This window comes from Excalfactoria chinensis, chromosome 3, assembly GCF_039878825.1.
Source record: "Excalfactoria chinensis isolate bCotChi1 chromosome 3, bCotChi1.hap2, whole genome shotgun sequence".
Classification (NCBI taxonomy): Eukaryota; Metazoa; Chordata; class Aves; order Galliformes; family Phasianidae; genus Excalfactoria; species Excalfactoria chinensis.
The window spans coordinates 79904911-79911103 of record NC_092827.1 but is presented as its reverse complement, the minus strand read 5'-3'; positions in this window follow the sequence as shown (position 1 = coordinate 79911103).

Genomic DNA, 6193 nt, shown 5'->3' with positions numbered 1-6193 from the left:
GAATTTTTAATAGGCTTTTCTTAGTGTAGGTAATGCACAAATGCTGTGCAGCTGAGTACTGGTCAGCACACCGTATTCCTGAGTTTTGTTATGTTGTGTATCAGAAACCTGACAGTGTGCACCGTTGAATGTTTCTGTAGCCACTGCGAAATAATGAACTTGTCTGCAGGCATCCAGCATTTTGAAGGTTTTGTAAAGTATTGGTGTTTAGCAAAAAATACTCTTAAAACATTATTGGTCCCCTGTAATAGTTGCTGAATGTGTTTTAGCCTGTTACGTAGCTAACTGCTTAGCTTAGGATTTTGATGCTCCCCAATGAGTAAGGAATGATTATTCCTGTAAATTGACAGTACAGCAGCGGCATTTGTTCACTTTTAGACTATTTTAATAAATAGATGTATACGCAAACTGGCCAAATGTCCTGTTTTTACCAAAGAATACTGTCAATTTATGTTGGGGAATTTTTATAGTGAAAAACTGAGAGTGGAAAGGTGCAATTTCTGGTCTATCAAATATTTAACCTGAGCTACAATAATAAACCAAAGCATTTGTTGACAACTTCATCTGAACTTAAGCAATGTATACGTTTGTATTGGTGGAGCTTGAAACTTTTACGTCAAGAGTGTCATCATTTTGTTTCTTGAATACGCAATGTATCTGAAGAAGAATGACTTCAATAATTTTGTAATGACTGGAACAGCACTACGTAGAACATTATACTGAAAGGGGTTGATTTGGAGCACCCAGAAAGCACTTTAAAATGTGTTTGTATGGTCGTGGAAAACCTGTGATCCAGTTACACATTCTTTGTAGTAGGTTATCTTCTTTCATATGTGTTAAGGCTTCAACTGTTACGGTGAAACTTTGTATGTAAATACTAAATTTATGTAGGTATGTGTACAAATGTGCTAATGGTCACTTCAGTTTTAAAATGTGTGTGTCCTTGGATATGCAACTCCTGGTTTAAAACCTACTCTTAGCATAGAAAGAGGAAAAAATTCACCAGCATGAAATTGCACCCAAGTGTCCCTTCATTGTGTTGTTCTCACTGTTCCCTTGATCAGATCTGAATTCCAGATGAGTTTACTTTAAACCTTGCTTTTAGTAGTAGTAGCACACAGTTTAACTCGCAACCAAGGTTCATCCCACCGTAAGGACCTGTCTTTTGTTTACAGCAGTTGCAGTATTGCTAGTCATAAACTGGCTGATGAGATCCTCGCTGTAACATTAGCAGTGTGGTCAGGAATACACATTCATTTCAGATTTTTGTGTAGTAAATATTGAGAGGAAAAAAAATTAAAAACCAACTCAAACCTTAACCTCGCAAAATGTGTATTTGTGTAAATGGTCTTTATGGAGAGGATTTGTCACTCCCTTGAGACAGACACGCAAGAATATTTCTCTACAGCCGTTTTAAAGCTTTGCTTCACTGAAATATACAGAATAACTCGCTAGTGTTCCTATGTTAAAAATATGTAAGCATAATTTTAAAGTATGAGACTGGAGTGTTGGCTACTCGCGTTGCTGAATATTTTTCTAATTGATGAATTCAGTTCTAAAGTAATTGAAACGTTGGTATGTTGCGAATGCAAGTACTTGACTCCTTTGAGGACTTTAGCTTAACTTTGGCATCCTGATTTGGTGTAGAAAATGTTGTAAATGTCCTCATCAAAATATGTGCACAAACAACTAATTTTTTTTCTTACTGTAAGATTCCGTGTAATAAGATATGCTTGCATGATTGTAATCTGCTTACATGACAGATAAGCATTTAATAATCATGTGAAGTGTTCTTTGGACGTGATTTTTATCTCTGTAGAAAGGGCTAGAGGTAGGGTTTACTCAGTGGAATTACTTTGCAAAAACCTTGCAAAGACATTTTGCCATGGTTTAAAAGAACAGGTGCTACGTGGGAATTCAGATCTTCGAATGTTTAGCACAACTTGGGGGTTTTGTTACATATAAATAAGCGCACCGTAAGACATTAGGAAGTCAGCAGCAGTTCTGCTTCACCAGAAGATGGAAATTGTGATCATCATAATTTCCATTTAATGTTTTCCCAACATCAAAAAAGTATTGAGCAAGTAGAACAGTGTTGCTATTGAAATGACTCTGGGGGGGTTTTTACTCTATTACTGGGTCATTGTAGAAGAACATTTCAGTAATTAAAAAATATATATATATGGTATTAAATCTAAATCTTTTCTTAGAAATTTTTTCCTCTTCTCATGGAATTGGAGAAATGTAATCCATCGGCAGTAACCGAGGGCCTTTTATTGCTGGTGGTTATGGATGAGTTTTGTTAAGGATATAGGCAGCTGTGGTCCAAATGATTTTCTTGTCAGAATGAAACTTCTCTTAAGAAAATAAATTGCAAAGCCATCTTTTGGCATTTATGCATTTCAGTTTTTGTGTATTTGAAGACCTTTTGCTTATGGCGAGGTAGTCTTTGACTTAGAAGCATACAGCCTCTGAAAGATCTTTGTGTGTCTCTAGTATCTGTACTAGACTTCATACTGACAGTCACTCATTTTGCAAAGTCTGTATTTAAGATTCTGCATCATTTGGAAGCAAGCAAATATTCTGCGTTTCATTAGCGAGAAACCCGTTTGCTTTAGTCTTCATGTGCAAGCCAGGCTTCTACTATTTGCAGAATGCCTTGGAGCCTATATTTGCCATGGAATTGCATGCAAGACTGAAACTGTAAAGTCAAGAGGTGCTGAGTACTGTACAGAGATTAATCTGCTGGGAGCGCGCGTCTTTTTCTCGTAGATGACATGAAATTCGGTGTTCAATAGAAGCATATTAGCTGATTTTTCTGTTAGCCTTTCTAAAATAAGTCCGTCTCATTTTAAAAACAATTCACATTTAAAATAATGGAAGTACTTGTAACTCTTATTTTCCTGAAGTATTTTTGTGTAATTTTGTATGTGCCAAATCTTGGTCTATGCGAACCTGCGTAACCCACAGGTAGATAATGTATGTGTGTGTCAGTAAGATGCCTCCAGGCAGGTGTGCACTGATGGTCTTTATTGAAGCTTCCCAAAGTACATTGATATGGTGAGCGTTAACGTACTGGAATTTTAAGAAATCTTTTTAACTTCCTGTCTGGTGCATGCGTTCCAAATAGAGAAAGGCTGTGTTCTTTTTATCTTTACCTGTAATTGTGTATTATGGCCAATAGCTCAGTCTGTGTTTTGCTGCAGTTGCCACAGTACGTAAGCAGTTTTCTACAGGCTGTGGCCAAAGGAGATTCTTTTGTTCATAATTGCTTTGGAAAAAATGATAGGAAGGCTAGAAATGAAATTGATTGGCTTTTAAAGTGTTAACTCTTACAAAGCACGTTGTAACACAGCTGATCTCCCTTTTTGCAGTGACACAGGAAGACTCATTTAGCTTCACCATTGGTTGCACGTGCCAAATGCACTTGACTTAAGGTGTCTGTATTTTATGAAGTTTTATTGTTTTCCATTTAAAAAGCTACTAGCAGTGAGAACTTTGAGGAGGAAATACCTCGATGTCTTAACATTAAGATGGTTAAAGCAAATGTTTCACAATGCGGTGATGATCTGCTGAGGATTCTTTTTTAAGAGTAGTTACCCCTTTTGCTATGTCTGAAGATTTAAAAGGAAGTTGTCTCTTGATGTTACGCTTAGAGAATGAAAATAAACATGTTCTTTCACTTAATTTGCTTGCATGTTGCCATACTGATTTAAATCTGGTATTTCAATGAAGCATTGCCATTTTTCTTATTTTTGTACAATATTCCGTTTACAAAAATAGTATGTCAGTGGGGCATCAATGCAATGAAGTCTCTGTCCATTCATCGTTACCCAGGTAACTATCGTATATATACACACTTCAAGGTGAAGAAATGTTCGCTGTGTAAATTTGCATTAAAACTCCAGCCGTTAATCAGACAGGTTTCTTGGGGCCAGCACAGTGCATTTCTGAGCTGAATCTCCTGGTGCTTGACCTTTTTTTCCCCCCCACCTTTGGTAGAAAGGAAAAAGTACTTAATTGTGTATGTGTGATGTAGGTCATGTGACAGATGTACTCGTTAAGCACACTGCTACACGGACAAGCAGAAACGTATCTGAACTTGCTCGTGTGGAGTAAGGCAAGCTCTGATTTCCCAGCAGGAGTTACAGCGTGGTGGCACACAGGCAAAGAGGAAGCAAGATTAGCTTTTGTTCTTAAAACTCTTAAGAAGCCTCTCAGTTGCGTGCTGTGCGCTTCCTGTTTTGATATGGTCCTTGCTTTAGAGTCCTGGGGAATTTTAATAGCTTCTGAAAGGTGCAGAAGTTCTTGACTGCTTTGTCACTTCTTGCTTTCATACCTTGGCTTTGAAAAAGCATGATGAGTGAAATTTATTAAAAATGAGTATGTGTAGTCACTGTGTAAGCACTACTTTGTAATATCCTTATGCAGATGGCAAATTCTTATGTGATTATGTTTAAATTGTTTTGGGAGAATGAATAATGACACTGTGGGCACAAATGAATGCAGATTGCACTATAAACTTCCTTACCTGAAGCCTTCGTTCTTACAAAACTATGCCATCCCTGCACAGAAAACTGTAGCTCCGGTGTTTCAGTCGTTGGTAGGTATCCAAAAGAGCAGCACCCGGACAGTCCCTGGACCCGTTCCCAACATTCCAGCTGAAGGGGCCCTGGCAGGCCTGCGGGGCACTCGAGGAGTTGGCTCCTGAGCATGCCAGCAGCACCCGGCTGCTCTGTGTCGTGATGGCACTTGCCTGGTGCCAGCTTCTCTGGGTCGCACGGGCTTAGGTGGTTCTTTACCCTCTGTGACTTCCATGTGTCTCCATGCTGCCGAACTTGTCTTTGTTAACCGATTGCCAAACTGTCTTGCATCTTAATAGTAAGAAAATTATGTGATCTATAGCTACACGATTGGTGTATTAAGTAATAGATGGCTCTGTCTTAATAAATGGGGTATAAACTACTGTACTGTTTTCCTTCTATATTTGTTTGGGAGCAGAAAGTTGTGGGTGTAATGAGTTTTATTTGCAGCATAATTTAAAATGGATTCTTCTGCATATATTTAGTTGCTGTACGTGTCAAAGGGATAAGTAGCTGGTAGATGAAAATAATCAACTCATGTTGATATTCAGTCTGCTTCTGTTGCATCTCAAATAATTGGGCTAAGAGATAGAGAACAATAATTATCCTCTTTAGAAGTTTTATCACATTCAGAGATCTGTGCAAGGGCTTAATTTCATGGATTTTTACTCACATTTCAAGTTCTTCCCACCCTCCCGCTCCCAGTTATGGGCTTATGTATACATGCACTGGGGACACGCATGTGCATACAGCCCCACTGGTACAGACAGGACCAGGCCGAGATGTTTTCTGCCAACTGCAAGAGCTGCTTCTCTACCTGATGTTGAGAACTGAGCAAAATTCTCCTCGTGCAGAGTAGTAACTGGGCTGAGCAAAGGCAGCGTGATGTTATGTGGAAGTATTGGGGGCTTCTCTGGGCATCAGTTTTCTCAATTTGTTGTTTATACTTATTCTACGGTATTGCTCCTGAAAATACTTCTTCTTTTTCTAGGCCCCTTTACACATTAGAGAGTTTATCATCTCTAGTGGGGTCCTAGAAAATAAGGCCCTGCAAACAAAACTGGTTTCCGCTGCTTCGTATAGAGATTGCCTTTGTGGTTTTAGCTGTGTTGAAACTTGCAGGTTAATCGTCTAAAATTCTGCTAAAAGGAGTTGATAATTGATCAATCAATGAAAATTAAAGAAATTAACTTGCCTCTTATAGGTGACATGTTTAAAATGTGAGACTGTAATTGTGCTATACTTGCTGCAGAAATCATTATTCTTAATAGAAGTGATTAAATCATTGGGATATTTAAATGAGGTACAAGTGTTGCATTGAAAATTAACAGAAACATTCCATAAGAGTTAGAAATGCAGCTGGTCTGAAGCTTTGTGTCATCAATACTTTGTGTTGTTTTCCTGAGAGGAGGGGATTTTAGTAGCCCATCTCAGCTGCTCATGGGCCTGTATGATATTGTGCAGTAGTCGTGTGAAAAAGATCATGTACCTGTATGGGATGTTTCTGGGGCTTCTAGTTGTCCACATATGTGGTCACCCACATCTGCTCACGAGATTCCTGATGCAGCATTAATACCACTGAACTCAGAGGACCTGGACAAACAAGTTTG